The sequence below is a fragment of the Thermobia domestica genome, chromosome 4 (genome assembly GCF_964235325.1).
Source record: "Thermobia domestica chromosome 4, izTheDome1.hap1.1, whole genome shotgun sequence".
Lineage (NCBI taxonomy): Eukaryota > Metazoa > Arthropoda > Insecta > Zygentoma > Lepismatidae > Thermobia > Thermobia domestica.
The window spans coordinates 32,697,021-32,716,925 of record NC_137457.1 but is presented as its reverse complement, the minus strand read 5'-3'; the positions used below and the strand labels follow the sequence as shown (position 1 = coordinate 32,716,925).

The 19,905-nt window shown below is 36.3% G+C and overlaps 1 protein-coding gene across 6 annotated transcripts in view; it reads right to left on the bottom strand.

Moving 5' to 3' along the window:
- LOC145683819 (uncharacterized) overlaps positions 1 to 19,905 on the bottom strand; it is a 119,805-nt gene that overhangs the window by 54,282 nt on the left and 45,618 nt on the right. For 2 of the 6 annotated variants that reach the window (XR_014131185.1, XR_014131187.1), the window contains one exon: positions 11,059 to 11,162. The exons of the other annotated variants lie outside the window; for them this stretch is intronic. The gene's annotated coding sequence lies outside the window, so the exon portion shown is untranslated. The remainder of the gene's footprint in view (positions 1 to 11,058; positions 11,163 to 19,905) is intronic. 6 annotated transcript variants of the gene reach the window in all.

Sequence of the window (19,905 nt, the reverse complement as noted above, 5' to 3'; positions counted from 1 at the left end):
ATCGGGCTGGCTACGGGCCCGCCATGAACTGTATTTCTTTGCCCATCCATTATGTCGGCTAGCCTAGATACTTGAGGGATAGCTTCACATACGCGAGTGCAGTACAAACTCCAAGGCTCAGAATCATAGGCATAGCTAAGGGACGCTTTGGTGCACACCCTAATAAAATTGTACGATTACTTTCTTTTATTATTTTTCAAATGCCATGCCTTCTAAAATGTTATCTGCAATTCTTCATTTTGTTAAAATAACATTTTCAATTTCTTATTTTTAAAATACTGGAAGAAAATAAAACACCCACAAGAATGTTATAGTAAGACGCAGGGTTGGCTGGTTTCAACCAAGGTGATTTAAACCAGTTGTTAAAAAAATGGTTTAACCCCCCCCCAAAAAAAAGAAAGAAAAGGAAAAGAAAAAAAGAACGAAAAATGCTTTAAAGTGTGTGAACTTCGTGGTGACGTTTCCACATATCAAACCATCCGCATTACGTTTATCTACTTTTCACCTTTTAATCAAGGGGTCCCGTGTTCAATTCTCGATCGAACCATAACCCATCTTTCAAGTGTAAACCCATTAGCGATTCGAGGTGTCCCTTTAAGCGAAAGTCTTCTCCGTGCTAACCTTCGTATTTCATAAGGATGTTAAGCCTAAACATACGAAACGAAACCAAATTATATATATTTCTACTTGAATGAATGCCTGTTGTTCTATAAAGAAGCCAAGGTTGCTTAAATACATTGATAGAAATTGGCAAAATTTATCAATTGCCTACGTAGCTTCCAACATCAACTTGGAGTTGACTTTAATTTTATTGAATGATATCTACATACCAAATTTGTAATTTAATACTTCAGTTTTAGAGTAGTGATTATGATACGTTGACCTTAAAATTTTACATACAAATACATTTCAAGTAATAACAGGATTTTCCCAAGGGCTAAGGATTTTCCCGATTTATATATAATTCTGGTATAATGTTTTTACTTGTGTAACTGTTTACCTTTTTGTCCTTTTGAAATGACTCTTGACAATTATATTAACAAGAGGCCTATGTAAAGATCAGTACAACGTATTTTTTTATCAGGAATCCTTCGTGAGTGAATAGGCAATCGCATTTGTGACCAGTTAGTCCAGGTTTCGTGTCCAAATGGACAATTTCTCTTGGATGTAAGTCGAGAAGAGGATTGGATTCCGCTTTAAGCTTATGTGACCCCTTCCAGCATAACCTTGTTGTTGCATAATAACACCAAGGCAAAACAAAGTAATTTCTGTTCATATCTAATATAAATACATAGAGTAAATTATTTAAAAAAAAAAAAAAGGGTTTAAACCAAAAAACACCTGGTTTAAACAAAAAAAAAAACTGTTTTTGTTTTTTCAATAAAAACCATGGTTTTTGCCAACCCTGGTAAGACGGCAAATGTCTTTTAATTATTTTTACGCACACACGTATAAAAAGTTATGTTTTAATTATCTTTGTACGGACCTAGGCTCAGACCAATCACCAGGACCCATCGAGACTTATGAGACCCCTAAGACTTTGCTTTCGTTTTTTCAAATATGTACCGTATCTGTTTGATCATGTAAAATGTGAAACCTGCAGTAAACAAATTACAGCATATCCTGAAACTGCAATTCACAAGGAAGACGAATAGAATAATATCACTTGTATATACTAGGCAGGATTACTTTGGTTGGTGAAACTCAAATTATAAATTCTCATTATGATTCTTTGTAGTGGAAGTACATAGTACGAACGTTTTTTCTTTTAACACGTAACAACACACGCCTGAATTTTTGACATAACAACACAGGCCCGTCTGTGAGACTCCCTCTGGAATTTACAGTCCTTATTAACCGATGTTTGTTCTGAACAATAAAAATTGTGCATTTTTATTCTCTGTCAGTGTTTACTTAACAAAATAAATGCAAATAGTCGTTAGAAAGTTCGTTACATGATAAATATTACAAATACAAAATATATTGACGAAAACTTTTTCCTATTTTGATAGTACTATATTAATATTGAAAAAAAATACTTTTACTATAGTCTACAGAAACAACATGATCCACCTGAAAAATTTAAAGGATCCTTTTTATGAAAAATACACTAACTTATAAAAAGGCAAACATTTTAAGAAAAAATACAGGGTGTCTATAAAGTCATACTTTTACATTGAAAATTAAACTCTGCTATGAATTTCAATATTCGAGTTGTTATAAATTGTACCACAGACCACTATCTTTTACATTTCCATTGTGATCAAGGTTAATCAATGTTCTTAAAACAAAAACACCACGTCCTTTTGCTTGTTTTTACTTTTTACTTTGTACAATGGCGGCAAATCTTAACAGAACACTTATGGTCCGATCATAGTATTTGCATTATGGTCCGATTCTAAGTTAAAGTTTTCATCAACTGTCAAATTTTCATCAATTCCTTCTTCTTCCTCTAATCACTGGGTAACAACATTCCGAAAAGATGCACCGTTTAAGCTCACAGCAAGCGAAGGACCAGAGACAACATGCATTACGTTACAACACACACCCGTCTCTCAGACGGCAAGCCAGAATGAACAATTAATCATGTGACCCCTATAAAAGCTACAAACAATTTTGACGTTGCAACGGCAGAAGCACAAGGAACGATTAGGTGGTAGCGAAACCTAATTTTACAACAGGAAAAAATAACAAAGCTAGGTACCTTGAGAAGTCTCAGAGACGGGCGTGTGTTGTTACGGGTTAAAGATGATTATATGGACAGTATTTCTTCTTTCTTAACAATGATTCATAAAGAAAGATCTGAAAAGAGGAGGGAGGGAAAAGTCCATTCCTGTCATTTAAAGTTTGGCAATAAAGTTTTCCACTCTTCAGTGGCTGAATAGTGGGAGGGAAATGTTTTATGACTGAAGCGGTTTGTCCTTCAGATCAAAAATTTCAAGACAAAATGATTCCAAAGAAACGCGACAAATAATACTAGCGAGCATCACTATTGTAATATATATATTGTAATATCCTATGTGATGTCGTAAACAAGCAGTTCCACGCTTCAATGTTTACAAACACCACCACATGGTTCGGCAAGAGGATCTTCCACCAGAGGGACCTGCTATCACCTGCAGACGACGTTTAGCCCCTCCTACGGAGCAGAAGACGAAATCGAAGCAGAAGCGCCACCGCCACCCAAGGGACGCTATAAATTGGGCAGAAGAATCCAGCTCAGTACCAGTTTTCTGGTGACCCTCCTACTGTCTGCTTCGGGACTTTAGGAGTAACCTATCCCAGGGCCTCTAGTCTGCTACGGGACTATGCCTATCCTTTCTCCTGGCTTTGCCTGCTTCGGGGCTCTGTCTGGGAATCCAAACCTCAGCCACTTTGCCTGCTTCGGGGCTCTGTTGGCCATCTAACCTACCCACTGCTTGCTTCGGAGCTTTGGGAACCTAATTCCACTCCACTTTGCCTGCTTCGGGGCTCTGTTGGAGATCCTGTCTGCGACCTTACGGTCAAAGACTACCTTTCACTTACCCTTTTAAAGTAGAGAACAAATTGTATAGTATTTTTGTACAAATACTCTTATAGTGGATTTTTATAATAAAAACTGGTAGTGGGAGTCGATTCCGGACACTCTTTTTATTAACTGCTCTACCTCTTCCTTGTATGAGACGAAATTACACAAAGTTTTACATGGTAGAGGCTTGACCGACTCAGAATAAGCTCTGAATACTCCCCTACCGGACAGTATTTCTATTAATCGGAAGTGGACTTTTTTTCTTTGGAAGGTATGTGAATTTTTAAGTGTTAGTGCTTTTAGTGAACTGAATTTTGTTTATGCCTCAAACTAGAACTGGTAAAAACACTTTTCCAGAAAACAATTTTAACATGGAGCAGAATTCGCGCCCTTCTTTTAATATACCACACCTCACTAAGTATTCGGGACACGTTACGGAAGACCCCGATAGATTTTTTATGCTCTTTGACCATCTGGCACTATTACATTCATGGAATGAACAGAAGAAGAAAGAACTATTACCCATGTACTTACAAGACGTAGCACTTGATTTAGTTTTACAGTTAAAGGCCCAGAATCAGTTAGACGCTCTTAATTATGAACAATTAAAAGACAAATTAGTTGCACTGAGTAGACCAAGATTACCGGCATACCGGGCGGAATTTGAAATTTTTCAAGTCCAACAAGGTGAAAACGAGCCAGTAGATGCTTATTTTCTCAGAAAATTAAGGGTCATTAGACAAGTTCTGCCTCAGGCCACCGAGGAGCAGAAAATAAATTATTTATCCTTAGGTTTAAAGAAAACTTTTTTGCAAAAGATAGCGTTAGAAACATTTACAACTGTTCACGCCTTACAAACGCATTTACACAACCTCGAGGAGGCAAATGACCTAATGAAGAAACGTGACTATGTGGAATTACAACAGGCATTCTATTCACTCTGCGATCAGAGTTCACCAGTCAGCAGTTTACATTCATCAGCAGTCGCTGGCGCTTCCTTCCCTGTGCATCAACAACTGACCTATCCAATATGTAACCCAACACCTAGTTGGAATCAATACCAGCAACCAGCTTCAGTTTTTCCTACACCTTCAGCACCACAACTACAGGGTGCATCACAAAATCAGATAATTCCAAATCCTTCCCCCCAAGTTGCTAATCCGAATCCCCCTCCCGAACCCCCCGCGCCTAGTACATCTAGTAATTCCAGTGCAAGTAATTCATTATATTTCACTAAATTAGCAAATCAAATGGCTGAACTATCTCTTCTTGTAGCTCAAAATGCCATTAAGAACTCACAATTTAGGAGAGGTGGACGTAACAATTATAGGTCGAAAAATACAAATAATGGAAATCAAAATCGGCAGAGAAATGGAAATAAGAACAATTCTAAAAATAATAATAAACATAATAATAGTAATCCTAGGCCGGAAACAGTTACAGTATGCGGTACGTGCTATAAGAAAGGTCATTCTTCCAGCACATGTTATAAGAATCAGCAGGGAAACGCCTAGGAGGGCCCCAGAACAAACCCTCTCAAGAACATGTTCTGAGGGCCGAGAAACAGGAAATAAGTGAACAACAAAAGTTGGCAAATACATCACTTTATGCAGTGGCTCCGTTATCAGATAGAAGGGAGAACATTAAAATGTTAAATCAGGAACATAAATTATTAATTAATGTAACAATTAATAAAGAAAAGTATCCTGTAATCATAGACACTGGCAGTTCATTGAGTCTTTGGCCTAAAAATTGGCTTCCACCAAACACAAAATTGATTCCTTTTAGCAATAATCTACGAGGAATTGAGAATTCTGTCGTAAATTTACGCTATATAGCTTTGATTACATTTAGAATTGGCTCAACAACATTTTCTCATTATTTCAGAATTTTAGAGCATGGAGATTTTTTGCCTTTATTCGGTGAAGACATTCTAAATCGATTACAGACCAAAATTGACTTAAAGAATAACATGTTGTCAGTATACAAGAAACCACGGCCTCCGCAGTATCCAATTGAAATTGATACCCAGGAAAAATTATCTGCTAACGCTATGCATACAATAAAACAGCACAAGTCGGCTGATGTTTTTACAACTCGGAAGGTTACCATACCAGCCAGGTCACATTTCTTTTTACCAATTAGTGTCAAGAATCGGCAAAAGAATAATAAATATTATTTCATCTCTCCATTAGAAAATTTGCTGGACAAATACGGACTACAAACGTTGCCTACTAAGGTACCTAAGAATAATTTGACTTTATTAATATCAAATCCTACTAGTAGACCGGTAACGTTAGTAAAGAGCACCCCAATTGCTTACGTAGAAGAGAATCTTCAAGAAGTAGATTTACAGGGTAATTGTCAAGATAATGGCCATGATGACGAAACTTTTTATAGATCAGAAAAAGAAATTCAGGATCGATTAGAAGAAACAAAATCATTTTTTAACATTAATTTATTTGACATAAACCCGGATTTATCAGAAGAAAAAAAGAAAGCCGTACAAGATTTACTCTTTAAATATAGAGATGTTTTTTCCTACTCACCAACAGATATTGGATATTTCCGAGGTTATATACATAAAATACGGATAGACAAAGGAGCATCCTTCCATCAAAGATCTCCTCCGGTTCCATTAGCAGTCAGACCTCAAATTGACTTACAAATTAAGCAACTCTTAGACGCTAATATTATCAAGGAAACTAGCGATAGTTCGTTTTCATCGCCATTGCTCATTGTGAAGAAGCCAGGGACTTCGGAATTCAGGTTAGTCTTGAACCTCCAGGCTTGTAATAGGTTCTCACATTACCTAAGTATACCATTTCAAAATACGGAGGATATTCTACACGTTTTAAGAGGAAAAAACTCTATATGCACAATTGACATAAAATCCTCCTATTTCCAGCTATTCTTGCATCCCAAAAGCCAAAAATACATGACTTTTGAGGTCAACCATACTAGAAAGGCATATAAATTCCAGAGGTGTACCATGGGTCACTCCAGTTCCGCCGCCGGACTCAGTATAGCTGTACGCATGCTTTTAGAGGGCCTACCACCCCGTATAACTGCCTTTGCTGATGATTTGGTCATAGGAAGTAAAAATTGGAAACAACAGTTATCGGATTTAGAATTACTTTTTAAAAGATTAAGAAAGCATGATTTTCGTGCCAGTCCAAAGAAGACCCACTTATTATACACAGAATTGGACGTTTTAGGCTTCACAGTTAGTGGGAAAGAAATCAAGATTTCACCCAAAATCGCTAACAAGATTCGAAATTTTAAGAAACCAACTACTAAAAGAACTCTGAAAAGCTTTTTAAGGATTATGTTCCTATTTAAGAGCACATATCAAAAATTTCTCGGAAAAAATAGAACCATTTCAGTGCCTTTTAGACAAGAATTCAAAATTTTAAATGGACCTCTTAGCATGACGAATTATTTGAGAACCTTAAGACGGACATCATACACGCGCCATCTTTGTTTCACTTCGATCCCTCACTGGAAATACGCGTGTATACCGACGCTTCCTCTATCTCCGCAGGAGGCTTATTAGCATGCTATAACCAAAAAACGAAACAAGAACGTGTTGTTGCCTATGCTAGTAGACGTTTTACACCAAGTGAAAGGAAAGCATCCACTTGGCAAAAAGAGCTGTACGCCTTAATTTATGTTTTGAGAAAATTTAGATACTTCCTACTAGATAGAAGATTTAAATTATTTATAGACGCCAAATGCTTGACATCTCTTACAACACAAGCGGACAAAGTTGGAAAATTTAGTCGCTACCGAATATTCTTAGCAGACTACAATTTCGAAATACAACACATTAAAAGTCAATTACACCCAGCGGACATCTTTAGTCGTTTAGAAGATAAACAGGGAGAAAAACAAGAAATTGACAATTTCTCGGACACGGAAGGTGCTAAAGTATTTGCATCCCATTCTTTAGACACTATTCTCCAAATTGAACAACCTATAATCCTACCAAATTTAGCAGAAGAACAAAGGAAAGATCCTTCATTCTCTGACATTATTACTGTTTTGGAAAATAAGGAACCTAATAAGTTGTCTACTTTTCGAGCCGCAAAATATTTTTCTCTAAAGGACGGGATATTATACAGAACACAGAAGCATCCCCAATTAGGATTGTTATATCTACTTTGTGTGCCGAAATCTTTATTAAGTAAGTGGTTTGATGCCTTACACAATAACCCCATGGCACCACACTTTGGATATACCAAAACATATCAATCGGCGCTTAGGAAATACTACTTTCCTAATATGAAAGCGTACATTGCCAACAGAATTAAAACATGTATTTCATGTCAGAAACTCAAGAAATTACCAGTTAAACCAGCGGGTCAATTACTCCATCACCCACCTAAGCCGATTGCAACAGTTTGGCAATATGATTCTATTGGAAAAATAACAGTGGGAAATGGACAATTTAAACACATATTAGTGGCCATAGAAATGTCCACAAGATATTGTGTGACCAAGGTTGTGGACAACATAACAGCGGAAGAAATTGAACAATTTCTCATATATGACATCATACTCAAATTTGGATCTTTTTCATATTTATATCTGGATAGACATCCAGTACATAGCGCTAAGAGGCTACAAAATTTGGCAAAATGCTATAACTTTGAATTTAAATTTTGCCCCGCATACGACCATAAAAACCTAGGCATAGTGGAAACATTCCACAAGACAATACAGAATGCACTTAAATTTTTCGTGCAAGAAAACCAAAATCTTTGGCCGAAGCTGATACCATATATTACATTCGCAATTAATACATTTGTGCAAGCTGGAACTAAATATTCTGCTTTTTTCCTCATGTATGGATATGAACCTAAGACCATCTCTGATATTGCGTTAGCGTCAACTCCAACATTATGTGTCAACAAAGAACATTTGAATAAAATACGTGAGAGTGTACAGAATAACTTGATCGCTAGCTATAATAAGCAGAAAAAGTATTTCGATAGCAGACACCGACAAACTCAATTTGAAAAGGGACAAAAAGTACTAGTCTACTTTCCTAATCGGCAAATAGGAGTGCCGGAAAGTTTTTCAGCTTCCTATGTTGGACCCGTTCAAATCCTGGATAGACTGAATCCTAACCTTTATAAGATAGAATTTCCAAATTCTTTTCGGAAGAAAATACAAGAAATCTCAATAGACCGAATCAAGCCATTTTATCAAGAATTACAAGACATAGAACAGGATAAATAAGTTCTTTTTATTCTCTACACGAAAAAAAAAGTGCAGTACTCACACTAGGAAGAAAGAAATACAAAGACGACTTCAACAGATAAAAACACTTTTCATAACGACACAAACAATCATTTCCTCTTTGTTTTATAAAAAGCTGAATCATTATTCTGCAACTGAATGAAAAAAAAAAAAAAGTGCTGAGATCTGCATTTCCACATTTAAAAGGCAACTGATCTTTTACAAGGACAGCCAACATAATTCTACATTTTCATCGATATTTTTTCTTTTCTTCTGTGAACTACATATTGTCACCGACATTATGCAACATAAATATTGTGCAGGATGTTCCAAAAGTTATGACCACTTCTACATTATACAGGATGATCAGGAATTCAGGACCATTATTACTATTGTCATTGACATTTAAAATTGGATTATTTTATTGAAATACATATATTTAGTGCAAATATTTTAGAAACTTTTACACCTTATACAGGGTGACCAAGAAATCACGCCGTTCGAATCAGAACTTTCCAATATAAATTATCTTTATATCTCAGTGTCAATAGCAGCTTTTTTAATAATTCTAACTTATTATTTTATACATATTATATCGTCGTCTTCGCTCGTTACCAAACAAATCTAGAACGAACCGCATAGAAATTTCATTTCCTATTCCATTGGAAACATTTAATACCAATAATACAACTAAGGAGCAACAGCTAACACAGACTCCAACCCCACTTACTATAAGTGAATTAGTTTATATTTATTGACGCCAAGCCAAAAACAGCCCTATCTCGAGGGAAATGAAGTATCATGTACCATGTACGGATCCTGCCTGTATATAGGGACCACCTGTTTAGTCCTCTATATTCCGCTACCACATTACTGCTCCGAAAAGTGATTTTCATTTATTTCAGTGCCACAAGTGTTTAGTGTTCAGTGATTTCTTTTGTGTGTGTGATTCCTCAGTGTTGCCAACTATCACATAAACAAAAATAACCCTTCGGCTTATTTTTAAACAAGCCAGGGGGGTGTAATATTCTATGTGATGTCGTAAACAAGCAGTTCCACGCTTCAATGTTTACAAACAACACCACATGGTTCGGCAAGAGGATCTTCCACCAGAGGGACCTGCTATCACCTGCAGACGACGTTTAGCCCCTCCTACGGAGCAGAAGACGAAATCGAAGCAGAAGCGCCACCGCCACCCAAGGGACGCTATAAATTGGGCAGAAGAATCCAGCTCAGTACCAGTTTTCTGGTGACCCTCCTACTGTCTGCTTCGGGACTTTAGGAGTAACCTATCCCAGGGCCTCTAGTCTGCTACGGGACTATGCCTATCCTTTCTCCTGGCTTTGCCTGCTTCGGGGCTCTGTCTGGGAATCCAAACCTCAGCCACTTTGCCTGCTTCGGGGCTCTGTTGGCCATCTAACCTACCCACTGCTTGCTTCGGAGCTTTGGGAACCTAATTCCACTCCACTTTGCCTGCTTCGGGGCTCTGTTGGAGATCCTGTCTGCGACCTTACGGTCAAAGACTACCTTCCACTTACCCTTTTAAAGTAGAGAACAAATTGTATAGTATTTTTGTACAAATACTCTTATAGTGGATTTTTATAATAAAAACTGGTAGTGGGAGTCGATTCCGGACACTCTTTTTATTAACTGCTCTACCTCTTCCTTGTATGAGACGAAATTACACAAAGTTTTACAATATATATTCGTTTCATTCATTCTTATACTTAACCAAATGTGCTAAATTGAACATTCCAGGAAAATATAAAAAAGTTGGAATTAATGCATGAAACTTCTAATGTCAGTAGGTGCTCGAAGGTGCATTTGTTTTCTACTTTCTTTCTCTTTAGTTCAGAACGAACGAAAAAGAGCAAAGTTCTCTAAAAGTCTTAAATACAATTAAATTTAATCCAATTCTTTCTTTTCGTTGGGCGTGCATAAATCTTGTAGAGTTTATGGTGGTAGTAGCCATGTACCATGAAACTGTTAAATACGTTAGAGGTTTATTCCTACACCAAAACTCTCTGCACTAAAACTTCCGGATTACCACGAAACATATATGTTTGTTTTTCCATTGTAATAATTGTTTGTATTTCCATTTGAAACTGGCATCTCTACAAGCACCTTGACAGTTTATATTGGAAAATAATGCACTGTGGTGTAAGAAAAACACAACCTGGATATTGGTCGATACTTGTGATGTATTTAAATCTTAACAATTCAAAACGTATATATATATATTTCTAGTTCACATAATGATTGAATAAACTTCTAGTTTATGCCCATACCCATCGTTACTAACGCACCTGCTCCTTACAGACGCACTCCCGCGCAAGTCCATTACTTCATCCTATTTTTAATGTAGTGTTTTCCACGACCCAGAAATTTCTCGTCTCATTTTGATTATAATCTGTAAAACGACACGAGAAATACGTTTTTAAATTTGAGACGAGGCAAGAAACACAACATTATCATCTCGTTTTCGAGTCCCGTGATCAACATTAATTCACCCAAGTCTTGAATCTGAAACACTGTTTTAATATTACACGATTCATATGTAAAATACTACAAATTGATAAAATATGGTACAGTGAAACCTCTCAATAACGGACACTAATGGGACATGATTTTTTGTCCGTTACAGAAATTCAATTCCTCACAACGGTAATTGTATGCAGTAATATATAGTAAATACATTATGTATGAGCGTAAATACATAAAATTCAATATGAAAATACTCTATTTAGGAGAGGATTGAATTACTTGGAGGGATGAAGAATTTCATTCTCTTATTATTAAAAAGCCATCGACTTAACTAAATGTAACGAACCCACAAATTATACGCACAATACAGCATGGTACTCTCTTTTGCACTGCTTCAACTAATTAAGAATAATATCCCAAAGATGGTTGGTTATATTTCTACATGGGAGGGGAAGGCGGGAGGGAAAGCGTTTTTCATCTTTTTCAAATTTCATAAAAATAAACACACTGCTGAACAACACTGCACTTATTTTATATAAAAACACATTTACACGTGACGTTTCGATCTTCTACCCAAGATCCTCATCAGACGTACACTCGTACGTGTACGTCTGATGAGGATCTTGGCTAGAAGATCGAAACGTCACGTGTAAATGTGTTTTTATATAAAATAAGAGCAGTCTTGTTCAGCAGTGTTTTTTTTTTTTTTCTGATTTTATTCGCAAGACGTTGACTATGATTGTGTGTCAGTTTCAAATTTCATACCTTCTCAAAAGATGCATTAGAAACCAACTAATCGGCTAAACTCTTTTGCAAGTTATTGGGAGTGCATATGTTTAGTGACCCAGTCCCAATCAGAAAGAACTTCCTCTTAGAGAAAGTGAAAAAGGAAGCCGGGAAAACTTCAACCCAGACTTGTTCCAGTATCATAAATAAAAGAAAAATGTTGCTTTTCCAAAAAAGTAAGAGGAAACTTTGCTCGTTGAAAATGTTATTGTGAAACACTGTTTTGTTATCTATGAAATTATCGGGAAAGTTGAAAGGCCCAGAAGAAAAAGGACTACATTTGTTAAGGAAGAGATCTTTCGAAAAGAATTCTTGGCCATGTGACCGACCCTGTATGAGTGTTATTGCTTATGAAGGTTTTCTAGGATTTCCACCAGAAAGCAGTTTATTATGGACAGAAAAAAAAGAATAATTTCAAGTAAAGTCTGAAGCTGTTCTGTTTGACGGTTACCAGGTCTAGACTCATGATAGATACACTTGTGAGGAAAAGACTCTTTTTTTGTCTACTGTAATATAGGCCTATAGCAGAACCGAGAATAATTCCTGTCCGTTATGAAGAGGTTATTGAAACGTTTGGGTGAAAAAAGGACTGTCCGCGTCCGTATCTGAGAGTGTCCGTAAAAGGGAGGGTTTTGTTCCGTAAGAGAACATATATTTTTGCCGGGACAAAAAAAATCTGTCCGTATTATAGAGGTTTTCGTTATTGAGAGGTGTCCGTTAAGGGAGATTTCACTGTAGTACGAAAGCAATGAAAAGCATTTATCTACGTTTAAAATATGCAAGTCATTACACAGTTTACTCTAATAATAACTACGGTTTTTATATATTTTTTAAACATAAATTAGCAAAATGGAACAATAAAATTTCGAGACAAGAGCGAAAGAAGTCTTCGATAATCAAGACGAAACAAGACCTATAAAATTTAGGAGACGAGACGAGAAAACCTTACTTCTCGTCTCGTCTCGTTCGTCTCATGGGGAACACAATCTGAACGAAATAGACATCATTCATGCTTGTAACAACTATCTGCCAGATTGTGCAAATTTTACATAATAATCGATGTTTTGACATTTCAATCTGCAAACATATCTGGATGATTCCACGAAAAAGGGAAATTTTTTCACTTGGAAAATTTTTGTTCAGTTGATGGTCACCTATTTCGAAAAAAATATTAGATGCACTTACTACCACTAAGTACATGTTAATTACGTGTTCAGCAGAGCTGAATCATTATTGGTGTAGTAAATAAAAAATAATAAACTTTTCAGCACCCACGGAGTTGAGACCATAGGTCACGGAGTTGAGATTTGTTAATACAGAGTTGAAAATTGCTGTGGAGTTGAAAAAAGTGATACATCTGGGTGATAAGTTTTGGTTTATAAGTGACTAAGCTTATAATTTAAATAAAAACTGAAATAATTTTTCAATAATTTTTGTAAGTTAGAATTATTCTCCGTAGAATCTGACGTAGAATAAGAAAAAAAGAAATACACATACAGTTATCAAATATTGAAAAATTATTGCGCTTTTAATATGTTGAGTGTCATATGGAGAGGACAGACGTTTCGCATAAGCTTACGAAACAAATGAAGTAGTCACTAAACCTGTCTATTGTCTACTTCATTTGTTTTCTGAGCTTATATAAACCATCTGCCTTCTCTGTGTGTGATCAAGTCAACACGTCGAAAGTGCAATACTTTTTCAACATTTGGTAAGTGTATTTGTATATTTGGTATATATACAAGGTGTTTCAAAACAATACAGACATCGTTTGGGAGCTGATTCTTGACACCAAGATAAGACCTATAACTTAGAAAGGAAGCATTTGTGCCCCCAGATCGGTCTATACTTTTTGTCTTATCTTGGTGTTAGAAATCACCTCCTAAACGTTGTCGGTGTTGTTTTGAAACATTCTGTATAATGAACACTAAATGACAGTGTAAGGCACTCATCATTTCTCAGTTTTCTTTGGATAATTCGATGTTCTTTAGTAAGTAGCCCACATTTTCCACTCCAATGAAGGAAATGTCTTGAGGAAACAGGGAAGGGCTGTTCTAGTCTACACAGAATGTCAACTGCCAACGCTTTTTGAACGTCAGGTTTAGTGGGCCAGGAGAAATTCCTCCCGATCCGCGTCATAAAATTGACTGTCCGTATATTGCCCTCAGACTCTACGACAATCCCTGAAAAGAAAACAATTAGCTAATCATAAGATAAGATTTAGTAAGTCCTTGAAATCAAAAGTTTTGGCCAAATAAGAATAGAAGCGTGAGTTTTTAGAGTGTTTTTAAAAGTTAAAAAATAATTTGAATTTTACGAGGGGTACCACTCATCAAAGTATATAATTGCAACTCAGTCTTCAGTTTTTGGTGGATTGTCATCTGTTAAACCAACTTCAGAAGAAATGTTTACATCTGAAGAAATTGTGTGCCACTGATGGTGGAGAATAGTAGTTAAGTTGCCCGAGATGGAAATGAATGGAGATATCTCCTGCCAGACACGTAAAACACGAAAGAGAGAGGAAATTAATTACTTGTGGTGTTGTGCTACAACATGTTACTTAATGTACTTTTGATGTTCCCACAAAACGCTTCGTGGTGAGAGGAAGATGCTGTTCGACAGATGAAATTTCTTCCTTTGAAACAGTGTATAACTTGACATCTCTGCAATGTTTTCTCATTTGTTCAATTAATGTCTACATCATATCCTTGAGCAATAAGGCATTCTGCGGTTCTTTCAAGAGTGGCCCCGACCCCATCGGGAGCACCTTCCCATGTTCAGTTTCGGAATAGTTCCATGTAATATTCTTGCATTTTATAATTGATGTTGACAGGTAAGTAGCAAATCTTTCAGCAACTTGTGCGGATTTTTTTCCTTTCGTAATGCTCTCTTGATGATGGTCGCCACCTTTTTCTCTTTATTCTTTGCTCTCTTTCGGATAATGACAATATGCCTTTTATTTTTCCTTCTTCCTTGCTTTTTCTCCACCTTTCTCGTTCTCTTCTCTTGAACTTTTCATACTTAATAGGATCATTCCTGATTACCAACCGACGTTTCTTTTCGGCTTCCCTCTTTCTTTCTAGCTTTTCCTTTTCACGTAATCGTTTTCTCGGCATTTTAATCTGATATGAAAAAAAAAAAATTGTAACAAATGTCACTTCTTATGGATAGGTGCTGATTGCCACGGGTGCTGACTGCCACAGCCAATTATTGGTGCTGACTGCCACGACTGTCGCTGATTGCAAATATGAAGGTGCTGACTGCCACGACGGCGTGCTGACTGCCACGAGTCTGGGAGAAACTGTATTTGGAAAGAGATTACTAAATTTATGATTATTAATTAATTTAGCAGAGAATAATTACGGATTAATTTAGTAATTATCACAGCAAATCTATATGGCATTCTATAAGTTACAAAGTTGCTCACTAAGTGGAACAACATACACTTGGATGTTTATAAAGGAATTGTCTTTTCTGTTGTATGTACAATTTGCACATTTTATATTTTATATTTATTGTTTTATTATTATTTAATGGATATGATGGTCTGTAGCCAGCTGACAAGGGAAGTTCGGGAGAAAGCACTCGCCTGCAGAGAAATAAGATGTAATTTGAAGGACCAATTCATGCTGATTACAACAGGCAATAAAACTACTGTACGTTGAGAACTGTTCGAGATATTCAGCTTGGAAATTTATGAGAAAATGAGTGGATTCACGTTTCAATGCGTTAAGTATTCTCACCCATGGCGAAGCCTGATGGTTTGAACTTGCTATTGCTTGATCACTGGGGTCCATTCACAGATAAATTGTCCATTACAAGTTGCATGACGGATGGCAAAGACGTAATGGTTGAGAAGATACCAAAGAATTGCACACGATTTGTGCAACCATTTGATGTTGTTTTGATTCTGATCAATCAAAGGTTATGGCAGGAGATTTGTACATAGTATGAATCTTCTTCGTCTGGACGTTATAATGTACCAACGAAACAATCAAATAAAGTTCGTGTCCATACGAATCACTTCCGATCACCGCGATACATTTGATTGTTTCAGTTTGCGTTCTGCAAGGCAGGTTACGAACAAATTATAGGCCTATAACTTTTGAATCACTTGTCGAATTTGCTTTTTGCTTTGGTTCTGCGAACTGTTCTCTTGACGGATGCAACACAATTGCACATATAAAATGTTCATGGCGCAAGGGAGTATTTTGCCTGCGTCATTTCTTCATAAAACAGAAGAACAACAGTGATCAATTTTTATCTCTAACCTATGATTATTGTGAACAATGTAATGACTAATTGTATCTAACAAACCCGTTAGTTATTGCGAAACACTTTTTTTCTGTTACTTCCGATAGCTTTCAATTCGTATGTCAATATTCGTTACTAATTATGTTGTACTTAACGCGTATAAATACGTATATCCTCATTTTCTCATATAAACTTCCAAGTTGAATATCTCGAACAGTTCTCAACCGCACAGGAATTTTATTAGCTTGTTATAATCAGCATGAATTGGGACTTCAAATGGCATGCTTAGTTTCTCTGCAGGCGAGTGCTTTCTCCTGAACTTCCCTTGTGAGGGACAGCCAGCAGTGCTTTTTTGATGGAACTTTCAAGAGCTGCTCAAAACAATTTGCACAGCTCTACACAGTTCATGCTGACATAGGAAGTTCAAGTGAGAATACATAAATCGTACCAATTTTGTACGCACCGCTCCCTGACAAAACTGAAAGTACACTCATGTCCAAAATTATTGTCGCATATCTGTTTTCTCGTAAGAATATAATTTGATAATTTTGCAGAGTACTTTTAATATTTATATTATGTGTATAATCAGGAAATTTATATTTGTGATAAATTTCATAGGAAAATAATTATAAATACGAAAATTATGATGAGTAAAATAAAATGTAACTAAATGGGCAAGAAAATTTTATTTTCGTTTTATTTTCTTATTTACTGCTCTTTTGACATGAAATTTACCACATACTTGTCTTTGCCGATTATACACATATAAACATTATAAGAAATACCGGGCGAATTTGTTATCAAATTATATTACTAGAACAACATTATTATAATAATGTGACAATAATTTTGGACATGAGTATACATACAGAGACCTGTTTACCTTAGTTAGGTGTTGGTCTGAACAACACGATCCTAAGGATCATCTAGTTTCTTTCAGGCTTCTTGGCATCCGGGAATGTTATGTCTAGCAACTTTCTCTCAGGTTCGTGGCAGTCAGCACGCCATCGTGGCAGTCAGCACCTTGATATTGGCAATCAGCGCCAGTCGTGGCAATCAGCACCAATAATTGGCTGTGGCAGTCAGCACCCCACCCTTCTTATAGACTATTACCCAAGAAACATTTAGAAATATAAGAAATTTATTGATATTAAAATATTTTGATGAACAGTTTTTTTTTTTTTTTCGTTAAACGCCTACGTACCAAATTGTTTATATTTTTATATTTTCAGAATGTTTAATAAACTTCTATTGAGACTCATATTTGACAAATAATGAGTTGGAAAAAGTTACAAATTAGTTAAGAAGAAATAATCCAATATTAATCAATCAATTAATCAATCAAGATCGGAAATAAACTAATGTCAATTAATATACGCACCTGCTTTCCACGCACCAAAATATTTTTCTTATAGCTTCTTTAAAAGCTTTTTGTTGGTGCGCATAATACTTACAGATTGAGATGTCAATAGGTTAAAAACAGACACCATCCATCTTAACTTGACTGAAGATTTATCTCCGGCTACCTGACAGCCGCAAAACTGAACTTCCGCGAAACACTCCTTAAATGGGCTAGGACCTACCAGCCAGCCTTTGAGTGTAAATGACATATGGTCAGCGTGTCTGCTCCTACGGTCGTTGTGATGGTCTGCGCAATCAGCTTTCAGTACATCTCTACTGAAATGAGTTTTTCAATTGCCTCACTGTGCGAAGTAAACACCATTAATTTTTGAGCTTCCACCGAGAAACAAATCCAGAACCACACATGAAAGGCGAGCGTACTAGTCACTAGACCATAAACGAGCTTTATTTCTATCAATATATTGAAAGAACAAATATTTGGAAGAGTATGAGCATAACAAACACTATAGGATTATCAACTCCGTGAACTTGTCTCAACACCGTGGATTCCTTAGTTTTCAGATGGACATGGAGTTGAGGAAACTGAATATAATTTATCTTTACCGGCACACTTTTAACCAGTACATGTGAGTAATTATGTACGAAGTTCCTACGTTAAGGCGTAGGTTTCTCAAGGGAAAGAAGGTATATACCACACAAATACATTCAGTAATAAATACCATGGTGCTGAGTATCAATTAATATACGCACCTGCTTTCCACACACAAAAATATTTTTCCTATAGCTTTTAACACATGCACACAACTTTTTCTATTCTTCAGTCAAACACGTCTGCCTTGTCTTCTTGTGGGTGTTGCCAACGTGGACGACCATGCTATCTGTTGAGAGCAATGACAATTTTTTCTCATGCCATGGAGTTGAGACAGAAACGAAGCATAGTCAAGCTTTCGAAAATAATCGTTATAAAGGTTTACTTTCCATAAAACCGAAAAATTGAAGTTTTCCATTTAATTGCCATTAAATGATGTTTGATTTCCGACTTCAGTTGTAATTTATTGATTAAAATCAGTCAACTGTACTCTGTGACAGCCCACGGTGTTGAGAAATCTGGGTAATAATATTTTTTTTAGGTATGTTTCGTGTTATATTTGCAAACTGTTATACATGGCACACCTACTTTGTGACGGTTACTACCAAACAAAAAAAAATGAGGTGATTCTTTCTAGTAGTAGTTTGAAGAAATTCCCGTGACAAAAAACTTCCCTTTCTCGTAGAATCATCCATTTCAATCTGTACGCTATTATTAGGCCATTCGCCAAGAATAGAACACTGTAGAATGCATTAAGTTATTATTTAGAAATGAAATTATACCTTTGAGTTTTACGTCGCATGATTATGCCAACTAGGCTAAAGGAGACGGTGATGATGAGAATTAATGAAAGTGTGGAATGAAGAAAGCGGGAGGAAACGGGAGGGTCTCGAGAAAACCCACGCACATGATGTTTATCTACCACAAATCTCACTTGGCCCGACCTATAATTGAACCGGGGAACCCATACACCAGAGATGAACGCTCCACCACTGAGCCACCGCGGTCCCCGTTTTTCTTTACCGCATAATAACTGATGTGAAAGAATTCTTGAAATTTTTATATTCTTACTCTGAATGAAAATAGATTTAATGAATAATATTTCTTCTACCAGGGTTTATTAGACTCCCAAACTATCCTATGCATAAGTATCGGAAGTCTAATAGAACGGCTAAGTCCGTCTGTCTGTTAACATGTACCAGATCAAAAGCGGCAAGAGATATCGATAAGGGTTTTCGGGAATCGATTTAGCGTCCTAAGAATAGGTTCTATTTCTTCCGTCAATCTTCTATATAAATCGGAAGTGATAGAGATCGACCAGTTACGAGCCATAAATCAAAATCTATAATAGCTAGCGACACGCGGTTTTAGGGAATTGATTCAACATTTCTAGAAAATATTCTATCTTCACCTCTATCTCTCTATTAAAATCAGAACTGGTAGAAATTTACTTCAATTTTCGGTTTCAATATTTATTTTCATAGAGCAAAAACTAGAAAATATATTGAGAAGTAGTTTCTGGAATCCATTCAGCACCTCAAGAATAGGTTCTGTCTCCTCCAACAACCTTTCATTTAAAATGTTTGGTGAAAACCGACCACAACCAGTTTCAACATGGTCATAAGTCAAAGAAGGAAATAGCTAGCGACGAGTGGATTTCGGAAATCGATTCAACGTC